General features: G+C 45.4%; 1 protein-coding gene across 6 annotated transcripts in view; it reads left to right on the top strand.

Moving 5' to 3' along the window:
• Positions 1-26,928, top strand: part of INVS (inversin) — a 210,353-nt gene that overhangs the window by 29,308 nt on the left and 154,117 nt on the right. The gene's annotated exons all lie outside the window — the stretch shown is intronic.

The following is a 26,928-nucleotide window of genomic DNA, read 5'->3' as shown; positions in this document are numbered from 1 at the left end:
TTCAGCCAATCGCTAAGACAAACAAGTTTTTTTACATTTATGGGAGATAGTGCTGCTCGCGTCTTATTTACAGTGTCATCTGAAAGTGAGAACAGGCGTTTGCATAGCACTTTTGTAGGTGGCATTGCAAGGTATTTATGTGCCAGATAAGCTAAACATTCATTTGCCCCTTCATGCTTCGACCACCATTCCAGAGGATTTGTAGGCTCTAAAGTTTTACATTGTTTTATTTTTGAGTGCAGTTATATTTTTGTACATAATTCTACATTTGTAAGTTCATCTTTCAAGATAAAGAGATTGCACTACATTATTTGTATTAGTTGAATTGAAAAATATTATTTTGTTTTTTACTGTGCAAATAATAATAATATAAAGTGAGCACTGTACACTTTGTATTCTGGCTTGTCATTAAAATCCATATATTTGAAAATGTAGAAAACATCCAAAATATTTAAATAAATGGCATTCTATTATTCTTTAACAGTGCGATTAATCACGATTATTTTTTTTAATCGCTTGACAGCCCTACTATTTATGTATGATATATCCATCACAGGTGGCAACAATAAATATAATTTAGTCATGAGGGGAACAATATGTATGAAGAGTATTTAGGATTGGGAGGAGTATCCAAAGTAATGGGTAACCAAGCAGGTGGGTGAGATCAGCTGGTGAGACAGCGCTTAGGTAGCAAGGGCTTCTGCAGCAACTAGGCTTGGAGAGGAATTGTAGGTTGTTCTACAGGGAAGTGACTGCAAGTCAAAGGGTATGAAGAGGCATAGCTGGTGGAGCGGAGCTACAGAGCCAGTCAGGAAAGGACAGCGCTGTTTTAAAGGAGTTGCAGTGAGGACAGATCATGGCAATTGTATATTGAAATTAATGATTTTTTTTTCTTTTAATTTTTTAATTCATAGTTATGGTTGAGGATTTAATTGTTCAAAAGTTAAGGTCAGTTCAGCCATGTTCACTCAGCTGTGTGTTAAACCATGTAATTTATACTACTTTGTTTTCACCTGTTCATAATTTTCCAAAATATTTAATTTTGTGTGTGAGTGTGTGTATGTGTGTGTGTGTGTATACATATATGTGTATACACACATATTTTTGTTTTAGACGGAGCTATAATGAAATGGGTGAAGTTTGAACTGCGAAATATTTGATGGTCAGAATCCTTACTGAGGACTAGTGTCTGTGCTTGGTTTGAAAAGAGAAATGTTTTGATTTAACAGTTATTCATGTGCAACTGGTTACGGCCATATTCCTGCTTCAGGATCTGCTAGAGCAGACCCCAGTACCCAGTCAGATGTCCATTGAAGTCAGTGGGTCTTTCAATGGACATAGGGGTCTGTTAGTGGATCCCAAACAGTATTAGGAAATAATTGTTCATTTGCCAAGTCAAATTGCGTACAAGTTTCACTGGGAAATGCTAAAAACCAAGTAAACTGTGTAAGATGGTCTTCTGTAATTCTCTTTTATTTGTTTCCTTTAAAAGTAGCAAAAAGAAAAGGAGTACTTGTGGCACCTTAGAGACTAACCAATTTATTTGAGCATAAGCTTTTGTGAGCTACAGTCACTTTCCACAGTGTGCATCCGATGAAGTGAGCTGTAGCTCACGAAAGCTTATGCTCAAATAAATTGGTTAGTCTCTAAGGTGCCACAAATACTCCTTTTCTTTTTGCGAATACAGACTAACACGGCTGTTACTCTGAAACCTTTAAAAGTAGTGTTAATTGCACCCAAAAGTTCCTTCAGCTACACACAATATACAGTAAAAATTGTTGCTTGATAAATGTTGTCCTGAAAGGTAACCCTTACGTGTCTAAATTCCTCAAGTGACCATATAAAGATATCCTGAAATATTTTACTATGTTGGATTACCTTTAGTAAGTGATCACCTCTCCAAGGTGACTAGAGTTCTACCCACAATTGGTTTTAGATATAGTACTACTCTTTTCTAGGAGTCTAGTTGACCCATTGCTCCCAAGGCATACATTCTGAAAACATACAGTTATGTATGAGAGACTCTGTTCTTTGCATAGATATATATATTGCTGTAAAATGTTACATTGAATCACCAGTGTAGTCCATTCTTTATTTTGTGTATGTAACTGGCAGACAAATGAATGTTTTAGCTACAAGCGAACTTTTCATACATTAAAAACTTAATTTTATTAAGTATTTCAGATCATTTATGTTTTAAGAATTTTATAAACAAGAACATTTTTCATTTCCATTGAGATTTAATCTTGTATAGAATTCTCTTTAGCTTCACACAAAGTTCTCAGCCACCTTTATTAAGACTACGTATTAGTTTCTTGAGTTGTTGTTTGTTACAAGTTTCATTATATAAGGTGAAGATTGCACATACGTAATATTTTCCATTCCTCCTTCCTTTGTTGAATATAAACCTTAAACTGTTTCTCTGTCGCTCAGGCATATAACAAAATATGCAACATATGCAACGTTAACATTCAGAGCAACTTTAGTTCCAGGAAGTTTTGACTCTTGATCTTGCACCTTTAATGTTGCATTACAACTAGATTTTTTTCTTTTTTTGCTTTAAATAGTAAATTCATTTAACAGCAAACTGTTATCCAACATACAACATATACGGCAGAGGTAACATACGTAAAGGGACCTTTCACTTCTGCTTTTCCTCAGTTTCACCCGTGAAGGCGGAAACCAAACTGGCTTTTTTGCCTCACTGCTCTTTCTTGCACATGCTTCCTTATTGGTATTTGAGCAGTTCACTCTAAATCTTAATGAAAATGAGGTCCTGTGCATGCTCAGTGTGGCATTTATAACTTTGTTCCAAAATAAAATCTTTCAAATTAACAGGACCTCATGTGCGATTTATTATTTTTGAACCCTAAGGGTTAAAAATAAATAAATAAAGCATGCCACACCTCAAAACGATTGAGATGGGCTTAAATCATGAGATTTTAAAAATATATTTTGGGTTCTTTGTATTTGTCTTCTGGCTTTTGAGCTTTTAGGGTTCATAGTTTCTAACCTTCATGTTTGAGCAAAAAAGCAAGAAAACTTTTTTTTTCTCTCAAAACAAAAGGTGACTTTCTCTCATAATCCTCTGACCAGAAGAGCTGGGGTTTTAAGAAAGTCACCAACAAATGTGAGATTCAAAATAAAATTGTGTGAATTAACATGCAAAGTAAGCTGTCATAGGATAAAAAAAAAAGGTCCTCTCATGGATTGGTAACTGGTTAAAAGATAGGAAACAAAGGGTCAGTTTTCAGAATGGAGAGCAGTAAATAGTGGTGTCCCCTAAGGGTCTGTACTGGGACCAGTCCTGTTCAACATATTCAGAAATTATCTGGAAAAAGGGGTAAACAGTGAGGTGGCAAAATTTGCAGATGATACAAAGCTACCCAAGATAGTTAAGTCCCAAGCAGACTGTGAAGAGCTACAAAAGGATCTCACAAAATGGGGTGACTGGGCAACAAAATGGCAGATGAAATTCAATGTTGATAAATGCAAAGTAATGCACATTGGAAAACATAAATAATAATTTAGATGGCATCTAAATTAGTTGTTAACACTCAAGAAAGAGATCTTTGGGTCATCGTGGTTAGCTCTCTGTAAACATCCACTCAATGTGCAGCAGCAGTCAAAAAAGTGAACAGAATGTTGGGAATCATTAAGAAAGGGAGAGATAATAACGTAGAAAATATCATATTGCCGCTGTATAAATCCATGACCACATGTATGACCACATCTTAAATACTGCATGCAGATGTGGTCGCCCCATCTCAAAAAAGATATATTGGACTTGGAAAAGGTTCAGAAAAGGGCAAAAAAAATGATTGGGATATGGAGTGGCTTCGTTTGAGGAGAGATTAATAAGCCTGGGACTTTTCAGCTTGGAAAAGAGAGAACTAAGGGCGGGGAGATACGATAGAAGTCTATAAAATCATGACTGGTGTGGAGAAAGTAAATAAGGAACTTTCTAGTTGGTGTTGGTCCTGCTTTGAGCAGGGGATTGGACTAGATGACCTCCTGAGGTGTCTTCCAACCCTAATATTCTATGATTCTAAGTGTTATTTACTCCTTCTCATAACACCAGAACTAGGGGTCCCCAAATCAAATTAATAGGCAGCAGGTTTAAAACACACAAAAGGAAGTATTTTGTCACACAATGCACACAGTCTGTGGAACTCTTTGCCAGAGTATGTTGTGAATGCTAAGACTATAACAGGGTTCAAAAAAGAACTAGATAAGTTTGTGGAGGATAGGCTCATCAATGGCTCTTAGGATGGGCAGGGATGGTGTGTTTAGCCTCTGTTCGCCAGAAGCTGGGAATGGGCAATAGGGGATGGATCACTTGATGATTACTTGTTCTGTTCATTCCCTCTGGGGCATCTGGCATTGGCCACTGTCAGAAGACAGGACACTGGGCTAGATGGACCTTTGGTCTGACCCAGTATGGCCGTTCTTAACATGAAATTAGGAAAGCACCCTCTTAATTCATTAAGGACTCTGTATCACTTTTTATTTTCTGAGTTCTTGTGAGCATGTAGTAAGACCTGTCAAGAACTTTTTGAGAAATCAAATGGCACCAACCAGTCCTAGGTATCGAATGACCTTTCACAATTAGACGCACAAAAATAGATAAGACAGGGACAGCTCCTTTTGTTCTCAACAGAAAAAAATAAACCAAATGGTACCCAATTCCTCATGGTGGAAAGTTAGAGTTCACTAGTTTTAGTGTGGAAATAAACAATGGCTCTTTTTGGCAGGGTGTAAAATCATAGAAGATTAGGGTTGGAAGAGACCTCAGGTGGTCATCTAGTCCAAGCCCCTGCTCAAAGCAGGACCAACACCAACTAAATCATCCCAGCCAGGGCTTTGTCAAGCTAGGCCTTAAAAGCCTCTAAGGATGGAGATTCCACTACCTCCCTAGGTAACCCATTCCAGTGCTTCACTACCCTCCTAGTGAAATAGTTTTTCCTAATATCTAACCTAGACCTTCCCCACAGCAACTTGAGACCATTGCTCCTTGTTCTGTCATCTGCCACCACTGAGAACAGCCGAGCTCCATCTTCTTTAGAACCTCCCCTTCAGGTAGTTGAAGGTTGCTATCAAATCCCCCCTCACTTTTCTCTTCTGCAGACTAAATAAGCCCAGTTCCCTCAGCCTTTCCTCATAAGTCATGTGTCCCAGTCCCCTAATCATTTTCATTGCCCTCCACTGGACTCTCTCCAATTTGTCCACATCCTTTCGTGGTGGGGGCCCGAAAACTGGACTCAATACTCCAGATGTGGCCTCACCAGTGCCAAATAGAGAGGAATAATCACTTCCCTCAGTCTGCTGGCAATGCACCTACTAATGCAGCCCAATATGTCGTTAGCCTTCTTCACTGATATCTAGCTTCTCATCCATTGTAATCCCCAAGTCCTTTTCTGCAGAACTGCTGCTTAGCCAGTTGATACCCAGCCTGTAGCAGTGTATGGGATTGTTCCATCCTAAGTGCAGGACTCTGCATTTGTCCTTGTTGAACCTCATCAGATTTCTTTTGGGCCCAGTCCTCCAATTTGTCTAGGTCACTGTGGACCCTATCCCTACCCTCCAGCATATCTACCTTTCCCCCCTACCCCCAGCTTAGTGTCATCCGCAAACTTGCTGAGGGTGCAATCTATCCCATCATCCTGATTATTAATAAAGACGTTGAACAAAACCAACCCCAGGCCCTACCCCTGGGGCACTCCGCTTGATACCAGCTGCCAACTAGACATCAAGCAGTTGATCACTACCTGTTGAGCCTGACGATCTAACCAGCTTTCTTTCCACCTTATAGTCCATTCATCCAATCCACACTACTTTAACTTGCTGGCAAGAATACTGTGGGAGACCGTAAAAGCTTTGCTAAACTCAAGGTATATATCGTCCACCGCTTTCCCCATATCCACAGAGCCAGTTATCTCATCATAGAAGGCAATCAGGTTGGTCAGGCATGACTTTCCTTTGGTGAATCCACGTTGACTGTTCTTGATCACCTTCCTCTCCTTGAAGTGCTTCAAAATGGAGCAGGTCCTCAAGGAATCCATGATTTTTCCAGGGACTGAGGTGAGGCTGACCCGTCTGCAGTTCCCCGGATTCTCCTTCTTCCCTTTTTTAAAGATGGTCACTATATTTGCCTTTTTCCAGTTGTCCGGGACCTCCGCTGATCACCACAAGTTTTCAAAGATAATGTCCAATGGCTCTGCAATCACATCAGCCAATTCCCTCAGCACCCTTGGATGCATTAGATCTGGACCTATGGACTTGTGCATGTCCAGCTTTCCTAAACAGTCCTTAACCAGTTCTTTCACCACTGAGGGCTGCTCACCTCCTCCCCATACTGTGCTGCCCAGTGCAGCAGTCTGGGAGCTGACCTTGTCTGTAAAGACCGAGGGGAAAAAAAGCATTGAGTACTTCAGCTTTTTCCACATCATCTGTCAGTAGGTTGCTTCCCCCATTCAGTAAGGGACCCACACTTTCCCTGACCTTCCTCTTGTTGCTAACATACCTGTAGAAACCCTTCTTGTTACCCTTCACATCCCTTTCTAGCTGCAACTCCAGTTGTGCTTTGGCCTTCCTGATTACACCGCTGCCTCTTCAAGCAATATTTTTATACACCTCCCTAGTCATCTGTCCAAGTTTCCACTTGTAAGTTTCCTTTTTGTGTTTAAGATCACACAAGATTTCTCTGTTAAGCCAAGCTGGTTGCCTGCCATATTTGCTATTCTTTCTGCACATCAGGATGCTTTGTTCCTGCGTCCTCAGTAATGCTTCTTTAAAATACAGCCAGCTCTCCTGGACTCCTTTTCCCCCTCATATTAACCTCCCAGAGGATCATGCCCATTAGTTCCCTGAGGGAGTCAAAGTCTGCTTTTCGGAAGTTCAGGGTCCATATTCTGCTGCTCTCCTTTCTTGCTTTTGTCAGGATCCTGAACTCGAGCATCTCATGGTCACTGCTGCCCAGGTTGCCACCCAGTTCTACTTCTCCTACCAATTCTTCCCTGTTTGTGAGCAGTAGGTCAAGAGGAGCATGGCCCCTAGTTGGTTCCTCCAGCACTTGCACCAGGAAGTTGTCCCCAACACTCTCCAAAAACTTCCTGGATTGGCTGTGCACTGCTGTATTGCTCTCCCAGCAGATTTCAGGGTGATTGAAGTCCCCCATGAGAACCAGGGCCTGTGATATGGAAATTTCTGTTAGTTGTCCAAAGAAAGCCTTGTCTACCTCATCCTTCTGGTCTGGTGGTCTATAGCAGATGCCCACCATGACATCACCCTTGTTGCTCTTGCCTCTAAACTTAACCCAAAGACACCCAACAGGCTTTTCTCCAGTTTCATACTGGAGCTCTGAGCAATCATACTGCTGTCTGACATACAGTGCAACTCCCCTACCTTTTTCTTCCGCCTGCCCTTCCTCAACAGTTTATACACATCCATGACAGTGCTCCAGTCATGTGAGTTACCCCACCAAGTCTCTGTTATTCCAATCACATCATAGTTCCTTGACTGTGCCAGGACTTCCAATTCTTCCTGCTTGTTTCCTAGGCTTCTTGCGTTCGTGTACAGGCACCTAAGATAACTAGCCGATTGCCCTACTTTCTGAGTATTAATCAGGAGGCCTCCCCTGTTGCACCCTCTTCCTTGTGTTTCCTCCTGGTATCCCACTTCCCCATTTACCTGCAGGCTTAGGTCTCCATCCCCATGCAAAGCTAATTTAAAGCCCTTCTCACTAGGTTAGCAAGCCTGTCTGCGAAGATGCTCTTCCCTCTCTTCGTTAGGTGGATCCCATCTCTTCCTAGCAATCCTTCTTCCTGGAACAGCATCGCATGGTTGAAGAATCCAAAGCCCTTTCTCCAACACCACCTACGCAACCACACATTTACCTCCACAATTCGATGGTCCCTACCTGGGCATTTTCCTTCAACAGGGAGGATGGATGAGAACATGACTTGTGCCTCAAACTCCTTTATCCTTCTTCCCAGAGCCACATAGTCTGTAATGACCTGCTCAAGATCATTCTTGGCAGTATCATTGGTGCCCCCATGGAGAAGAAAGAAGGGGTAGTGGTCCAAGGGCTTGATCAGTCTCAGCAGACACTCCATTACATCCTGAATTTTAGCTCCAGGCAAGCAGCACACTTCTTGAGTTTCCTGGCCTGGGCGGCAGATGGATTACTCTGTCCCCCTTAGGAGGGAGTCCCTGACCACCACCACCCGTCTCCTCCTTTTGGGAGTGGTGGTCATGGAAACCCCATCCCTAGGACAATGCATCCCTTGCCTTCCGGTCGATGGGGTCTCCTTCCCTCAGATGACTCTTCCAAACCATTCTCCACCGTAGTAGCTATACAGAGAGCCTGAAAATGGTTTCTTACCTCTGTCTGCATTGGGGGTACATGGGTTCTCCTCTTTCTTCTTCTGGAAGTCACATGCTGCCAATTTTCTTCCCCATTCTCCACTGTCCTCTCTGATTCTTCAACATGTTGTGCCTGCAGTACCAAACACTGACTTCTATCCAGAAAGTCTTCCTTTTCTCTGATGCAGCGCAGGCTTGATACGTCCTTTAACCTTCTCTTCCAGTATGGAGACCAGCTTGCACTTTGTAAAGACGAAGTTGCTTCTATCCTCTGGGAGAAAGACACACATGGCACATCCTGTGCAGGTCACAACAGCTGATCGCTCACTATCTATATTTGCTTCTTTCTAGGAGCCTCTTCAGATGTTGTATTTACTGCTCACAGAAGCCTGAAAGGCAAAAAACTCTGTGGGAACTCCCCCAGGGTGAACTCACAGGTAAACTCCCTCTGTTTGCTGCTCACTCAGTTTGCAACTGTTTGCTTTTTTATAAGGCTGCTGGCTTGAAGCAGTTGCCCAGGCTCAAAGCCTTCCCTCTAAACAACCATTCTTCTTTGAGTGCTTGTTTACATCCATTCCACATTAGGTGTGTGTGCTGCGTGCACGAGCATCAGAAACGTTTTCCCTTAGGTGCCCCCCCGAGTGGCGCCACTGCGCCGTGCATATATACCCCTGCCGGCCCAACCCCCTCCAGTTCCTTCTTACCGTCCATGGTGGCGTTGGAACAACCCCTCTCTCTCTCTCTCTCTCTCGTAGAAGAGCAGTCCCTTAGCCTTTTCAGAGTAGCTTTATCAGTTAGTTAACATACCTTTATTGTGGACACTTAAGTGATTAGGTGCTTAGAGGCTTCCAGCACCCGCCCCGGGCTGCAGGGCATGCCGCAGGCCCACAGCTTCAAGGCTTGCACCACGTGCCACAAACCTATACCAGTTAGTGACCCCCCACGATTCGTGTCTACGTTGCCTGGGGGACGGACATCAAACTGAGCGGTGTAGGATTTGCAAGGTGTTTAAGCCAAGGACAAGGATAGAAAGAGACTTTCGTTTAAAGCAGCTGTTGATGGAGGCTGCATTGCAGCCACTGGGCCCAAAGCGCCTGACACCGGCTCAGGCTTCTTCGGTGCATCGTGCTCCAGAGCCATCAAGAGACCCGGCACTGGCTAAGCACTGTAACTGTTGGCCCCAGAGCGCCAGACTAGGGCCCGGCACTGCTCGTTCTCCCCGGTGCAACCCCCGGCGCAGCCGAAAGGAAGGCGCAGTCATTCCCCGCACAGGAGGCCGGCGTCTCCCAAGGCCCCTAGCGTCGATAAGAGCGGGAAGGCTGCGGTACCGGCGCCGACACTGGTGGTCCCAGCAGCACAAGCCCCACCGAGCCCAGACCTAAGTGAGCTCAGTGCAGACAATGGGCTTGAGGGCATAACGGATCAGCACTCCATGCCTGGCACCTTTGAGGCTGCAAAGGACCTTATCAAGCTGTTGGTGGCAAGCCCCCACCTGCCTAGGGAGAACCCTCCGGCACCCATGCCACGGGTGCCGTCGAGGGGTAAGCCAGCAATGGTGTGACGCCCTAGGACACCGTCCCGGCACCGCTCCTGGAGTTGGTCCTGGTCGAGCTCTGATTCCGCGGACTCACAGTTACCAGCGGCCTGGAAGGAGGTTGTGGCACCAGGAGTGGGTCGGCACGAGGAAGCACCAGAAGGGGCACACCGCTCTCCGGCACCACCCAGAGACTGGCACCGGGAGGAGTTGAGACGGCCCTCGTCAGAGGACTCCCGCAGACAGTCCTGGTCCAGGGAACGCCGGTATCGGTCCCGGTCCAGATCCTGGTCCCGACGATACCGGTACCGCTCCCGCTCAGCCAGGAGCTGCTCGTTCTCCTGCCGGCGAACATAGTTGGCACCTCCATGGCCTTCGCGATTGGCGTCGCCGCAGTCCGGCGCAGACTCCAGCCGCTATAGCTACCCGCACCGGGCCCTGGACAGCAGGGATCCTCAGGTGGGCTGGCAACCCCAATGGGGGCCACCAGGCCATTAGGCCCAGGGGGTCCAGAAGGGCCATCAGGAGCATCAAGGGGCCCAATCCAGGGCAAGTTACTCGGTGCAGTGGTCCCGGTCCCCGCACCAACGCCAGATGGTGCCAGAGGCTACAGTATCCAGGCCTCCAGCATCCCCTCAGGATAAACCAGAGAGACTGGCACCGAGTCTGGTACCGTCCCTTGGACTCCCGCCCCGGCCCGAGCCGGAGGCCCCTCCCATGGGAGAAGGGGAGCAGGAGGACCAGCCATAGGGGGTTGAGCACCAGCTAACCTCCTTGTCATCCCCGGATGAGGCAGTGGCGGGTACAGCAGTGTCTGGCCCTCCACCGATAGACCATAGAGTCCACCAGGAGTTGCTGTGCAGGGTCGCCCAGAACTTGGGGTTGCAGGCCAAGAAGACGGTTGAGCAGGAGGACCCCATGGTGGACATTTTGAGCCCCGAAGTTCCATCCAGAATAGCGCTCCCGCTCATTAAGACCATTCAATCTAACTATAAGACCATATGGCAGATCCCGGCCTCCAGCGCTCCAACATCAAAAGGAGAGGAGCGTAAATACTTTGCCCCATCTAAGCGCTGTGAGTTCCTGTTCTGCCACCCGAGTCCATGCTCCCTCATGGTCTCAGCGGTAAACAAAAAGGAGCGCCATGGACAGCAGGCCCCAGCCCCTAAGGCCAAGGAGGCGAAATGCCTTTTTGGCAGAAAGGTGTATTCATCTGGGGGCCTTCAGTTGAGGATTGTGAACCAGCAGGCCATCCTCAACAGGCATAATTTCAACTCCTGGGTGGCAGTGGGGAAGCTTAAGGACAACCTCCTGCAAAGTTCCCAACAAGAGTTCATGGCCCTGGTGGACGAGGGCAAGTCAGTAGCCAAGACCTCTCTCCAGGCCTCCCTGGATTCGGCAGACACGGCAGCTAGAACAATCGCTTCAAGGGTGGTCATGAGTGCTTGGCGTGGCTCCTGGAATCAGGCCTGCCGCCCAAGGTCAGGAATACACTCCAGGATCTCCCCTTCGAAAGGTCCGTCTCTTCTCGGACCAGACAGACATGAGGCTGCACAGCCTTAAGGACTTGCAGGCTACGCTTAAGTCGCTGGGTATGCACACCCCGGCGAACCAGAGGAAGCCCTTTAAGCCACAGCCTCCCCCTCAACGACAGTACCAGCCTCGCCATAGGCATGAGCCTTACTGTAGGCAAGGCAGGGATAACAGGCGACGGCGCAACAACAGTAACAATAATGCGCCGGGCCAGAACCAAGGCCAGCACAAACCCCAGCCGGGCACTAAGCCAGGCTTTTGAAGGTGCGCTCGAGGACAGCGTACCAGACCACTCACCGGATCCGTCCCTTTGTTTCCTGAACCTGCTGTCCCGTTTCTCCTGTGCGTGGTCCAACATTGCATCAGACCGTTGGGTCTTACGCACGGTGCGGAATGGGTACTCGCTGCAGTTCTCCTCCCTCCCTCCCCCCTCCCTGTCCCTCTTCAGGGACCCCTCTCACGAGCACCTCCTAGAGAAGGAAGTCCGCTCGCTGCTAGAGGTGGGGACGGTAGAGGCGGTGCTGCACAGCCTAAGGAGGGAGGAGTTCTACTCCCAGTACTTCCTCATCCCCAAGGCCAAAGGGGGCCTTCGCCCCATCCTAGACCTGTGCGGGCTCAACAAGTTCCTGGTCAAGGCCCAGTTCCACATGGTCTCTCTGGGCACCATCATCCCTTCCCTGGATCCGAGGGACTGGTACGCTGCCCTCGACATGAAGGACGTGTACTTTCATATCACCATCCACCAAGCACGTCGGCGGTTCCTACACTTCACTGTGGGCCAAGAACATAACCAGTTTGCAGTTCTCCCGTTCAGTCTAGCCGCGTCCCTATGGGTGTTCACCAAGTGCATGGCGGTGGTGGTGGCCTTCTTACGGAGGCAGAGAATCCGGGTGTACCCATACCTCGACGACTGGCTCCTGGCGGGCCAATATGAGGCGGAAGTGCGGGGCCTTGTGGAGGTGGCCCTGAGATGGTTCCGCGAGCTGGGGCTCTTGGTCAACGTCCCCAAATCCACGCTCGTACCCATGCAGAGAGTGGAATTCATAGGGGCGGTCCTGGACGCGGTGCAGGCCAGAGCAAGCCTTCCAGTATCCTGATTCCAGGCTATCCAGCAAGCGGTCACCTCCCTTCGCCAGTCTCCAACAACAATGGCCAGGTGCTGCCTGTGGCTGCTCGGTCACGTGGTGGCATGCATGCACGTGGTTAGGCATGCCAGACTGAGACTCCGGACTCTGCAGGCGTGGCTCACTTGGGTGTACCACCCAGGCAGGGACCCCCTGGACTTGATAGTGACAGCCCCAAGGGACATGCTGGACTCCCAGCGGTGGTGGCAGTCCCAGCCCGTGGTTTGCGAAGACATCCCCTTCGCCGCCCCACAGCCGGACCTCATGCTGGTGACAGACGCATCAGACCACGGATGGGGAGTTCACCTGGGGGACCTCATGATGCAGGGGTTGTGGTCCGGAGCAGAGCGGTCGCTCCATATCAGTGTGAAGGAGCTCAGGTCGGTTCATCTCGCCTGCCAGATCTTTCATGCCACTCTGAGTGGTCACAGCATGACAGTTCTGACAGACAACACTACTGCCATGTTTTATATAAACAAACAGGGCGGGGCCCATTCCTCGCCACTCTGTCACGAGGCTCTCCTCCTCTGGGACTTTTGCATAGCCCACGCAATTCACCTTGAGGCGTCCTATCTCCTGGGGTACGAAACGAGCTGGCGGACTCCCTCAGCAGGTTGTACCGCATGCACGAGTGGACGCTCAGGGCGGACATCATGCTTTCGCTCTTCTGCAGGTGGGGGTTTCCCCGGGTAGACCTGTGCCACCAGGGCCAACGCCCAGTGCCCACGGTTCTGCTCGTTCCAGGGCCGCAGCCTGGGCTCGCTTGCGGACAGGTTTGCGATCCCGTGGAGAGGGGGCTTGATGTATGCCTTCCGCCTGCTCCCCTTGGTACACGAGGTCCTACTTAAGGTGCGCAGGGACAGGGCAGCAGTGATCCTCATCACCCCAGCCTGGACCCGCCAGCACTGGTACACATCGCTCTTAGAGCAGTCGGTGGGGGCCCAATAGTCCTGCCCCTACACTGGGACCTCATTACGCAGGACAGTGGGTGGCTTCTCCACCCCAACCTGCAGTCACTGCACCTGACGGCGTGGAGGCTCTGTGGCTAAACGCCTTGGAGAGCCAGTGCTCCCTTTCTGTGCAGCAGATTCTGCTTGGCAGTAGAACGCCCTCTACCAGGGCGACCTATATGGCCAAGTGGAAAAGGTTCTCATGTTGGTGTGAACCCCGACAGGTGTGGCCGAGCCAGGCCCTGGTGCAGGCCATCCTGGAGTACCTCCTGCACCTCAAGCAGCAAGGGCTAGCCCCGTCCTCACTCAGAGTACACCTGGAGGCTATCTCCGCCTTCCATCCGGGGTTCTCGGGGGGCTTGGTGTTTTCCCACCCAATGGTGGGACAGTGCCTTAAAGGGTTGGAGAGGGTGTTTCCATACTCACACCCCCTAGTCCCTCCATGGAACCTTAACCTGGTCCTCTCTAAACTCATGGGACCCCTTTCGAGCCCCTCACTTCCTGTTCTCTCCTCCACCTTTCCTGGAAGGTGGCATTTCTAGTTGCCATTACTTCGGCCAGAAGGGTGTCTGAACTGAGGGCCCTCACCCCTGTGCCACCGTATACAGTATTTCACAAGGACACGGTGCAGCTCTGACTGCACCCCAAGTTCCTCCCTTAGGTGGTCTCCCAATTCCATTTGGGCCAGGACATTTGTCTGCCGGTGTTCTTCCCGAAACCCCATACGGACCAGAGTCACCGCAGCTTGCACACCCTGGATGTGCGTCGAGAGCTGGCATTCTATTTGGAGCGCACCAAGCCCTTTCACAAATCCACACAGCTGTTTGTGGCTGTAGCCGAGAGGATAAAAGGCCTCCCAGTGTCGGCACAGCGGATTTCATCTTGGATTACAAGCTGCATCTGGGTGTGCTATGAGCTCGCAGGTGTTCAGGCCCCGGCGGTCACTGCCCACTCGACCAGGGCACAAATGACTTCCATGGCGTTCCTGGCACAGGTCCCGATCCAGGAGATCTGCAAAGCAGCCACCTGGTCCTCGGTCCACACATTCATGACCCACTACGTGGTCAACCAGCAGGCCAGAGAGGACGCGGCAGTTGGCAGAGCGGTCCTATGAGCAGTTGTTCCGTGACTCCTACCCTCCTCCAGAGGTAAGCTTGTGATTCACCTAATGTGGAATGGACGTGAACAAGCACTCGAAGAAGAAAAAACAGTTACTTACTTTCTCGTAACTGTTGTTCTTCGAGATGTGTTGTTCACGTCCATCCACCACCCACCCTCCTACCCTTCTGTCGGAGTCGCCGGCAAGAAGGAACCGGAGGGGGTCGGGCAGCAGGGGTATATATGCACGGTGCAGTGGCGCCACTCGGGGGGGCCCCGCCAGCCTGACGGGAGCCTCTATGGGAAAAAGTTTCCAACACTCACGCATGCAGTGCACGCACACCTAATGTGGAATGGACGTGAACAACACATCTCGAAGAACAACAGTTACAAGAAGGTAAGTAACTGTTTTTTTCAAGGCCCTCCTGGAACAAAGCATTCCCAATTCACACTTTTCAAGCAAACAAACAGACAGTCAAATAGTCCCTGCAACTAGCTCCAGTCAAACAAATGGTCACAGCAGACAGACATTCGGATATTCACCCCGCCAGTTCACAGTCCCAATCCTGAGCTTCTTCACCTACCAACCTGAACATTTTTCAATTAGTGTGGGAAAAGCTCAGTTTTCCCCCCTAGAAGAACAACAGTAACTCCTCTCTATAAACACTCAGGCCCTCCTGTCAGCCAAGGAACTCTCTGCAAAGAAGGGCAACTCTTCTTCCTTGATGCAGTGAAAGCATTTAACTTTTCTATCCCCATCTGACTGTGGGGTACATACATCAGAGCATGCGAAAAGGGTTGCAAGATTTTCTTACAGACGGGAAAATATGATGTTTTTTCTCCCAATATATGATTCAAAAATGAACCTGCCCAAACTTAAAAACATTTTAAACCATCTGTGGGCTGAGATTAAGCATGTGAAATTACAGCATGTAAGGAAAATGCTGAGAGAGAGTTATGAGCAACTGAAGTTGTAGGTTACAGTCACATGCCCTTATCAAACTTAGCTGCAGTACCTCTGCATTAAGGGTCCAGTTCTGATATCCTTGCTGACTTTAAGTGTAGTATCTTTCTCCACAAGTAATTCTGTTAATGTCAGTGGAGTAAGATGCTATTTAGTGTGAAAAAGGATGACTGAATTGGTCCTAAATTTGTAGGTCCATCTGGACTCACACCTTAATTATTATCAACTGTGAGGTCAAAACTTGTAATTCTTATTTTTCAGGAAAGGGACACATGACTGTAACTCTTCAAATGTTTCATATTCAGGCATATGATATAGCAATTTATGTTTTAAAAATGCTATGTGTGACTTCTTCATAGCCCAACTGTGCATAATTATTTGCCTATCACAAATAAGCCTTTAAAGCCTCTGAACATAAAAAATTCAGGGTGCCCCTATATAATGTATATACTAAAACTTCCATATGTGTCTCGTCTTCCCAGAATGTTATGAATTCAGGTTTATTCAGTAGAGGCTCAATTGCCACATTATATGCTGGGAATACACAGGTCCAAATTTAGTTGTCAGTAGTAGACAGTAGAATGATTTTATAAGAGTGAGATGAATGCAAAAGAACCTCTGAAAGAAAATAAAATCTGTCAGGGAATATGTGGAATCTGATGGGAGTAAAAGGTATAATCATATTGAAAGAAGGTGAAGATTCCTCCAAATATCTGTCATTCTTGTACTGTATTTTAGATCTGCCAAAATATGTTGGCACTGTGGGAAAAACCAGGTTTCCCAACTGAATTATTGTCTTTGGCCAATTAATTTGCAATTAAAATCTCTCTCCTACTACAGCATACTCCTGAAAAAGAGAAGAATCCTATTCTCTGATTCTGCCAATAGAGCATAGCAAAACCACAAATACCTGTTTTAGAATTAGGAGCCTAATGCCACAGCATTCATTCCCTTAAACTTCCAGTTCTCTCTGTCTCTGGTAGGGGCAGAGAGGAAGAGTAAGATAGCAGCTAGTTTTATTAATTTTTGTCACTCACCTTAGAATTCTAATGGTGAGCATATTTGTCCTTGGCTTTAAGAGAAAGACTTTATACAGCTGTAGTATTTGCACTTTTACAGTAAATCTAATACTTCATCTGCTTTTAATATTGAAAGTGAGATTTTTCCAGTGTTCTCTCATTTTTTTCATATAAAATATTTAATAAAAACAAAACCATAAATGTTTGAAATCAAGTAACTCTCCATATCATTTTTAGAGATAAAGAAAGCAGACTAAAAAAAATTCACTTATTTAAAATACTCACATATATATTTACACATCCTTTATAAGGTACTTTATTTGCAAATGTAGTTCTGTAGATGAATACATGTACAATACATATCAAATTGATAATGCCATTTCTCAGTTAGGAAATCTGAAAACCTTACCCCCTGCTTTGTGGTCAGTTTTCAAACGCTTAGTGTCAAATTATCATGTTTTATGAGATACTTAATTTTGAAACAAGAATTGTCAGCATCTAAATCTAGTTAAATTGAAGATAAATTAACTAAAAACATTTTAAATATTTTAATTCATTAATAGAGTTTCTCCATGCCTGACACTTCCTTTTTGTAGCTTTTAGTTTTCTACATTATTTGTATTAAAAGCATGTAAAACAACGTAACACTGAGTTTAGCTAACTCAGTGGGAAATGTCAGATTGATGGGATACAGGAGTATAAAGCAATGAGTGCTGATTAACTAAAGAATTAAGAAAGACTTTTCATCTCCGAGTGAATTAAAGTAAGGAAGGCATTACTAGTGTTTACTAGTTGTATAATAAATTGTTCTAAATCTGCCCAGTCATTTCCAAAGATATGTTTATTCCTATATCAAGCTATCTCTTATAGTTATTTTAAAGAGATATCATCATTTTGAAATTCTCTTTTTTTTAATTTTTTCTCTTCTAGTGTTACAAGTAACACTTAAGATTACTAAAACTGAAGGAAGTTGGAGCAAGCATATTTTGAATGCATCTGGGTGCAGGGTCCTCTGAGGCCAGGGAAGAATCATAGAATCATAGAATATCAGGGTTGGAAGGGACCCCAGAAGGTCATCTAGTACAACCCCCTGCTTGAAGCAGGACCAATTCCCAGTTAAATCATCCCAGCCAGGGATTTGTCAAGCCTGACCTTAAAAACCTCTAAGGAAGGAGATTCTACCACCTCCCTAGGTAACGCATGATGTCTCTCTTTCTTCCCCTCTGAAATAGGGTTGGAGAGAAGCAGCCCCATCTTGCAGGATCATTGAAACCCTTGATTGTAGAGAGCAGAAGTGGCCTAACAACCCACTGCAGTAGCTAGAGGAGGAAGCAGGTATACCCTGACCCAGTGCTTTCCAAGGGCAGGAGCACAGTGGGAGCTGAATTTTGTCTTCAACTCCTGCCAAAGTTTGGCCATAACATGGGGCTCTTAGCTCCCATGCAGAAACAGCTTCCCCTTCCTCTCTCAATAGCCCCTGCTGTACATGCACATGCTCCTCTGGTTTTTGTTCTGATCTTACACACAGAGATAGGGAACAAAAACTAGAAGAAAAATTTTTCAGGAAAATCTGGTCAAAGATAACATTTTGTAGTGGGGATTAGGAGCAAGATAGCTTTATCAAAATGAAGTTTGGTCATTTTGCTGCAGCTGACCAGTTTCAAATTGATCTCTCACTCTGTGTGTGTGTGTGTGTGTGTGTGTGTACACGTATATATTTAACTTGTCTTGTTTTCATTTGAATCATAAGTACCATTTTGTTCCTGTTATCTTTGACCTATTTTACCTCTTGATTTAAGAAGCATTGAAATATTGCATCGAGAGACTCTAACTTAAGGCATCACCTTAAACCTGATGATGTGGGGGTGGGGGAGATGTGAGATTCAGAACACTGCCTGGAATCTTATAAATGCCCCAAAGATACTTTGGGAGAATGCTACCTTTTGCAAAAGAGAGCTTTTTCAAAGCCTGGCTGCCCAGCTAAGGATGTCAGCACTGCTGCAGTTTCTGCCTTGGCTCCAGCCGCTCTACATCCCCAGAGTCTGTTTGCAGGAGCTGAAAACTGCAATGATCCATGGCATAGATTTATTGCATGAAAACTGGATACAATACAGGATTCTCTCACTACAACTGAAGTGGTAAGAGACTATTGTTGGCTCTGCGTAAAAATTTGAAAATAAGGTAGCAAATTTGGAGAAATTAGAAAAGAGGCAAAACTAAGTCTGGTTGTTAGTCCTGAAGAAGTAGAGAGAGTTTCTTCATTCCTGATTGTTGGATTGCTTAGAAAACCCAACTGGGGTAGAACTGAGGTAAGACTCATGAATCAGAGGGAAACATTTTGAGGAATAGGTAGAAAGATTATGCCCCCTCGTTGAGGGAAGCACATCTAACAGGATTTCCAAATGTGTTTGATTAGAATGGGCCTAACTCTTGCTTCTTTAGAAATCATTTGAAGCTTAACCATTGACATCAGCAGGAGCAGAATTAGAACTGTTGTCTTCCCAACTCTCAATTCAACTGTGCATTGCTTGCAGTGTGCATGAAGGAATGGGGATAGTGATAGTGCCCAAGGATCTAGCACAAAGACATGAGTCCTAAAATGATCATTAAGGTTATAATAATAATTTTACACTTTTCATCTGAAGATTTCAAAGGGCTTTACAAAGCAGTATTGTTATCTCCATACAGCAGGTGTAGAAACGAGGGGCACATGGGATTGTGACCAGTCCCATGGCGCACACTGAACTAAGAGCAGAGCTGAGGATAGAACCCAGGCAGTTTTCTGACTCTCAGTTTTCTTCTATATTACAAATGATCCTTCCTCTTTCTAGAGAGAGTAGGTTACTGTACAGAAAAGTGGGATGGCTTGATGGACTACTTGTAAGTGGAACAGGAATTATAGTGCCTGCAGGAGGATCAAAGAATGGGAAGGAGGGCAGAAGGGGAGAGATATTGCCTATCATGGCTCCTGTACAATCCTGTAGTTCGTCTTTGCACTCTGAGACCTGCTGCTTCCTCAGGCTCTATCGCCTACTCACTCCTGCGACCCCAAAACTTGCCCAGAATGATGGGCAAAAAATAGCACGTAGACAGCACATCATTTATTTGCCAGTGGTCCACATAAAGCTAGCATAGGCCCCGTTCACTTGGCAACACAAAGAGTTGTGCTCTGTTGAAATGTCATTTCTGGAAAATGCTACTTCCTAAAATGTTTTTCACCATAGCATTTTGCTGAAATATCATTAGAAATGCTGATTGGGGTTTTACTTTTGTTTGGGAAACATGCGTAACTGGACATGGTTTCAGCCTGACTGTAAGTAATTGTGTAGAATGGGAAATAAATCTGATTCACCCAAGTTTCCCTATTCTTTAAGAATTTTTACGTTTCACAGGTGTTCCAATAACATTTAATAAGCCAGCAGTTTAACTATCAGGGAGAACTATCTTTCCCTTATAATCCTTTTTGTTGGTTTAATATTTCTAAAGGCAATGAGCTGAAATTTAGTATTCAAGATAAACAAGGACATGTTTTTTTGTGTGTGTGTGCATGCAAATAATGGTTTAAATATGCAAATCTGTGTTTCAGTTCCAAAGTTTGAAGTGGAGAGTGGAAATGTTTACTTGGTTACAGATACTTTTTTGCTAAGCCTGCGATGTAATGATGGGACATGTTTGGATGCCATTAGCCCTAAAATGCAGCAAGCCCTTCCATCTTTTAAAAAAAATCTTTCAAAACAACAACAGAACTTTGATTGAAAAATGGCTACTGAACATCTTCAATAAATACTGTTATCAGAAAAATTATGAAGAAGTAAGTTACTCTTCATGTCTGTTGGTTATTGTGGTCACGTAGAACCTTGTCCAAAGCCCATTGCAGTCAATGAGAATATTTCCATTGATTTAAATGGGTTTTGAATCAGGCTAGTATTTACAATAGTGTCAAAATCTATAGCAATGAAGTTATGATTAGGGCCCTACCGAATTCTTGGCCATGAAAAACGTGTCACAGAGTGTGAAATCTGGTATTTTGTGTACTTTTACCCTATACTATACAGGTTTCATGGGGGAGACCAGCATTTCTCAAATTGGGGGTCCTGACTCAAAGGGGAGTTGCAGGGGGGTCACGGTATTGCCATCTTCACTTCTGTGCTGCCTTCATGTTCCTATATAATCAGATTAAGTTTCTATTCATAAATACCCCTTCCTAGCTGTTTAAGCAGCAGCAATTTGTGACTAGAGGTGAGTTTCTGCCAGAATATCCACAACTGACAAGGAAAGTCAATAGTTAAACTTCAAACCTGAGACTCAGGCAGCTGATTCAATTAGTAATTTACAAACTGTGATTCTGTCCGATGTAAGCAGCTAAACAATGTTGGGCCAGGTCAGCTGGGAATGGGAAGGCAAGAAGCCCCGAGGGGGCAGCTGGGCTCCCAGCAGGGAGCTGTGCGGAGCTGAGAGCCCTGGAGCGCACTTCCCCCCAAGCTGCCCCCTTCAGTCGGGAGAAGCGCTCCTGGTGAGGACGTGCACCACCGAGAGAAGGAGGGTAGTGAGGACATCAGTCACCACAGTAATTACTGTGGTGGCTGTAAGTCGACCTAATATAGGTCGTAAGATTGTAGTAATGCTCTAAATCTCTGTCTAAAATAGCTAGATCAGCATACGGTATGAACACATAAGCAAGCCTGTAAATGTGCAAGTGAAGAAAAAATAGAGGACAATTGGTCTATATCAGACTAGAACAGGAAAAAAATCACATAGATGAAAAGTCAAAGGCTGGAATATCTTTTCTTCTGGGAGTGGATGTCGATCCTGCTAAGGCTCACCCATTGAGTAGCTATGAAGGCAGTCCTAGAGCCAAAACAGGGTGTTTATTCTACTCTATGAGATGATGAAGGAAGTAGTTTAATATTACAAGCTCCTACAGGAAGACCATTTGAGCTCCTCAGAGAAATTTCTGTTCTTCGAGTGCTTACTCATGTCCATTCAGCTTAGGTGTGTATGCTCGCCACGTGCACTGGTGCTGGAACTTTTTCCCTCAGCAGTATCGGTAGGGGATCGGCTCCGGCACCCCCTGGAGTGGCACGCACATGCCGTGGTATATAGGGCGCTGCCACTTCCCCACACCCTCAGTTCCTTCTTGCCGCCAGTGACGGTGCTGGAACTGTTGCTGCTTCAGCTAGTGCTAAAAGAAAAGGAGTACTAGTGGCACCTTAGAGACTAACAGCTAGTGCTGTTACTGCTCATTCGTACAAACTAGTTATCTCTTGAATTATAGTGTATATAGTTTTCTGTTAGAGTTTATAAATCCCTTAGCTATAGTTAAAGACTTCGTGGGTCCCCAATGGGACTTCGCCTCGGGACGTGGCATGCTCCAGTCCCCAGGCTTTAAGCCCTGTGATCACTGCAAGAGGCCCATGCATGTTAGTGATCCACACAGCAGTTGTCTGCGCTGCTTGGGCGAGGGACACGTTAGTGAGAAGTGCAAGATTTGCAAGTCCTTCAAGTCTAAGGACTAAGAAGGAGAGTAGGAGAGCCCTGATTAGGGGATGGGGCTTCTCTGACTAGGGGTCCTAAAAGGTAGTCAGGCAGCGGCACAGACAGCTGCAGTGGCACAGGAGCCTGCAAACAGAGCTGTAAACCGGGGAGTTTGAGTGGGAGTTTGCAAGGGGAGTTTGTATTGTGGTACTTGTTTGGGATTTGGTTTTTGCTGTGGGTGGTGGTGTTTTGGTGCGGTTTGTGTTTCCCAGATTAACAGGATTTAGGTGGGAAGGCAATGACAGATACAGAGGCAGCAGTGGTCGCTTTGAATGAGCTATTGCCAGCAGGAGAGTGAGTTTGTGTGTGTGGTTTGCTTTCGATGAGCTATTACCAGCAGGAGAGTGAGTTTGTGTGTGTGGTTTTTGGAGGGGGGTGGGGGGGTGAGAAAACCTGGATTTGTGCTGGAAATGGCCCACCTTGATTATCATACACATTTTAAAGAGAGTGGTCACTTTGGATGGGCTATCACCAGCAGGAGAGTGAATTTGTGGGGGGGGGGTGGAGGGTGAGAAAACCTGGATTTGTGCTGGAAATGGCCCAACTTGATGATCACTTTAGATAAGCTATTACCAGCAGGACAGTGGGGTGGGAGGAGGTATTGTTTCATATTCTCTGTGTGTATATAAAGTCTGCTGCAGTTTCCGTGGTATGCATCCGATGAAGTGAGCTGTAGCTCACAAAAGCTCATGCTCAAATAAATTGGTTAGTCTCTAAGGTGCCACAAGTACTCCTTTTCTTTTTACTGAGAAGAATAGACAGGCCTGTAACCAGAGCTGATCCAGAGAATAGAAAGGTGTGCTGGCTTCCAGGTGCTAAGATACGGGATGTAGACCTGAGGTTGAAAAGGATCCTAAAGGGAGCAGGAAAGAATCCCCTAATTATCCTTCATGTGGGAACAAATGATACAGCTAGATTCTCGCTGGAAAGTATCAAGGGAGACTATGTTAGGCTGGGGAAGACGCTTAAGGAAATCGAGGCTCAGGTAATCTTTAGTGGGATTCTGCCTGTACCTAGAGAAGGGCAACAAAGGTGTGACATGATTATGACTATCAACAGATGGCTTAGGCAGTGGTGCTATAAGGACAGATATAAGGCTTTGGGATGTATGGCCGCTGGGAGGCATTCATGGACAGAGGACAGTTCTCTCGGGATGGATTTCATCTGAGTAGGGAAGGAAATAGACTTCTAGGATGGAGGCTGGCACAACTGCTTAAGAGAGCTTTAAACTAGGAATTTGGGGGAGGTGGTTGGGAGATGTCCAGGTAATCTCCACGCCAGATTTTAGCATTGAGAGGGAAGAAAACAAAGTAAGAAAGCATACAGCCATGGGTAGGAGGAGGGGCAGTGTGGATACCAGTCTAATAGGTTATACTGGCTGTAGAATGGCCGTGCCTGATAGGGTACAGAATGTGAGCGAGACCAAACAGCAAAAATTAAGATGTTTGTGCACTAATGCGAGGAGCCTAGGTAACAAAATGGAGGAACTAGAGCTACTGGTGCAGGAAATGAAACTAGATCTTATAGGGATAACAGAAACATGGTGGAATAGTAGTCATGACTGGACTACGGGTATTGAAGGGTATGTGCTGTTTAGGAAAGACAGAAGTAAAGGTAAAGGTGGTGGAGTAGCATTGTATATCAATGATGAGGTAGAATGTAAAGAAATAAGAAGTGATGGAATGGATAAGACAGAGTCTGTCTGGGCAAAAATTACATTGGGGAAGAAAACTATTAGAGCCTCCCCTGGCATAGTCTTGGGGTGTGCTATAGACCGCCGGGATCTAATTTGGATATGGAAAGAGCCCTCTTTAATGTTTTTAATGAAGTAAATACTAATGGAAACGGCGTGATCATTGGAGACTTTAACTTCCCAGATATAGACTGGAGGATGAGTGCTAGTAATAATAATAGGGCTCAGATTTTCCTAGATGCGATAGCTGATGGATTCCTTCAGCAAGTAGTTGCTGAACCGACTAGAGGGGATACCATTTTAGATTTGGTTTTGGTGAGTAGTGAGGACCTCATAGAAGAAATGGTTAGGGGATAATCTTCGTTCAAGTGATCATGAGCTAATTCAAACTGAACGGAAGGATTAACAAAAATAAATCTGCAACTAGGGTTTTTGATTTCAAAAGGGCTGACTTTCAAAAATTAAGGAAATTAGTTAGGGAAGTGGATTGGACTGAAGAATTTATGGATCTAAAGGTGGAGGAGGCCTGGGATTACTTTAAATCAAAGCTGCAGAAGCTATCGGAAGCCTGCATCCCAAGAAAGGGGAAAAAATTCATTGGCAGAAGTTGTAGACCAAGCTGGATGAGCAAGCATCTCAGAGAGGTGATTAAGAAAAAGCAGAACCCATACAGGGAGTGGAAGATGGGAGGGATCAGCAAGGAAAGCTAACTTATTGAGCTCAGAACATGTAGGGATAAAGTGAGACAGGCTAAAAGTCAAGTAGAGTTGGACCTTGCAAAGGGAATTAAAACCAATAGTAAAAGGTTCTATAGCCATATAAACAAGAAGAAAACAAAGAAAGAAGTGGGACTGCTAAACACTGAGGATGGAGTGGAGGTTAAGGATAATCTCGGCATGGCCCAATATCTAAACAAATACTTTGCCTCAGTCTTTAGTAAGGCTAAAGAGGATCTTAGGGATAATGGTAGCATGAAAAATGGGAATGAGGATATGGAGGTAGATATTACTATATCTGAGGTAGAAGCGAAACTCAAACAGCTTAATGGGACTAAATCGGGGGGCCCAGATAATCTTCATCCAAGAATATTAAAGGAATTGGCACCCGTTGCAAGCCCATTAGCAAGAATTTTGAATGAATCTGTAAACTCAGGAGAATTTATGATTGGAGAATTGCTAACATAGTTCCTATTTTTAAGAAAGGGGGAAAAAAGTGATCCGCATAACTACAGGCCTGTTAGTTTGACATCTGTAGTATGCAAGGTCTTGGAAAAAATTTTGAAGGAGAAAGTAGTTAAGGACATTGAGGTCAATGGTAAATGGGACAAAATACAACATGGTTTTACAAAAGATAGATCATGCCAAACCAACCTGATCTCCTTCTTTGAGAAAGTAACAGATTTTTTAGACAAAGGAAATGCAGGGGATCTAATTTACCTAGATTTCAGTAAGGCGTTTGATACCGTGCCACATGGGGAATTATTAGTTAAATTGGAAAAGATGGGGATCAATATGAACATTGAAAGGTGGATAAGGAATTGGTTAAAGGGGAGACTACAACGGGTTCTACTGAAAGGTGAACTGTCAGGCTGGAGGGAGGTTACCAGTGGAGTTCCTCAAGGATCGGTTTTGGGACCAATCTTATTTAATCTTTTTATTACTGCCCTCGGCACAAAAAGTGGGAGTGTGCTAATAAAGTCTGTGGATGATACAAAGCTGGGAGGTATTGCCAATTCAAAGAAGGACCGGGATATCATACAGGAAGATCTGGATGACCTTGTAAACTGGAGTAATAGTAATAGGATGAAATTTAATAGTGAGAAGTGTAAGGTTATGCATTTAGGGATTAATAACAAGAATTTTAGTTATAAGATGAGGACGCATCAATTAGAAGTAACGGAGGAGGAGAAGGACCTTGGACTATTGGTTGTTCATAGGACGACTATGAGCCACCAATGCGATATGGCCGTGAAAAAAGCTAATGAGGTATTTCCAGTAGGGATAAAGAGGTGTTAGTACCATTATACAAGGCACTGGTGAGATCTCACCTGGAATACTGTGTGCAGTTCTGGTCTCCCATGTTTAAGAAGGATGAATTCAAACTGGAACAGGTACAGAGTAGGGCTACTAGGATGATCCGAGGAATGGAAAACTTGTCTTATGAAAGGAGACTCAAGGAGCTTGGCTTGTTTAGCCTAAGTAAAAGAAGGCTGAGGGGAGATATGATTGCTCTATATAAATATATCAGAGGGAGAGGAATTATTTAAGCTCAATACCAATGTGGACACAAGAACAAATGGATATGAACTGGCCACCAGGATGTTTAGACTTGAAATTAGACAAAGGTTTCTAACCATCAGAGGAGTGAAGTTTTGGAATAGCCTTCCAAGGAAGCAGTGGGGGCAAAAGATCTATCTGGGTTTAATATTAAACTAGATAAGATTATGGTGGAGATGGTATGATGGGATAACATGATTTTGGTAATTAATTGATCTTTAAATATTCATGGTAAATAGGCCTAATGGCCTGTGATGGGATGTTAGATGGGGTGGGATCTGAGTTACCCAGGAAAGAATTTTCTGTAGTATCTGGCTGGTGAATCTTGCCCATATGCTCAGGGTTTAGCTGATCGCCATGTTTTATAGATTCAGAGATTCATAGATATTTAGGTCAGAGGGGACCATTATGATCATCTAGTCTGACCTCCTGCACAACGCAGGCCACAGAATTTCACCCACCACTCCTGCAAAAAACCTCACACCTATATCTGTGCTATTGAAGTCCTCAAATCGTAGTTTAAAGACTTCAAGGAGCAGAGAATCCTCCAGCAAGTGACCTGTGCCCCATGCTACAGAGGAAGGCGAAAAACCTGATTTGGGGTCCAGGGCAGATTGGAAGAGGCCCTGGAGGTTTTTCGCCTTCCTCTGTAGCATGGGGCACAGGTCACTTGCTGGAGGATTCTCTGCTCCTTGAAGTCTTTAACCCATGATTTGAGGACTTCAATAGCTCAGACATAGGTGAGGTTTTTTCGCAGGAGTGGGTGGGTGAGATTCTGTGGCCTGCATTGTGCAGGAGGCCAGACTAGATGATCATAATGGTCCCTTCTGACCTTAGT

Source organism: Lepidochelys kempii, chromosome 2 (genome assembly GCF_965140265.1).
Source record: "Lepidochelys kempii isolate rLepKem1 chromosome 2, rLepKem1.hap2, whole genome shotgun sequence".
NCBI classification, from domain to species: Eukaryota; Metazoa; Chordata; order Testudines; family Cheloniidae; genus Lepidochelys; species Lepidochelys kempii.
Note: the sequence above shows the minus strand (reverse complement) of the source record. Positions and strands in the feature narration are given on the sequence as shown.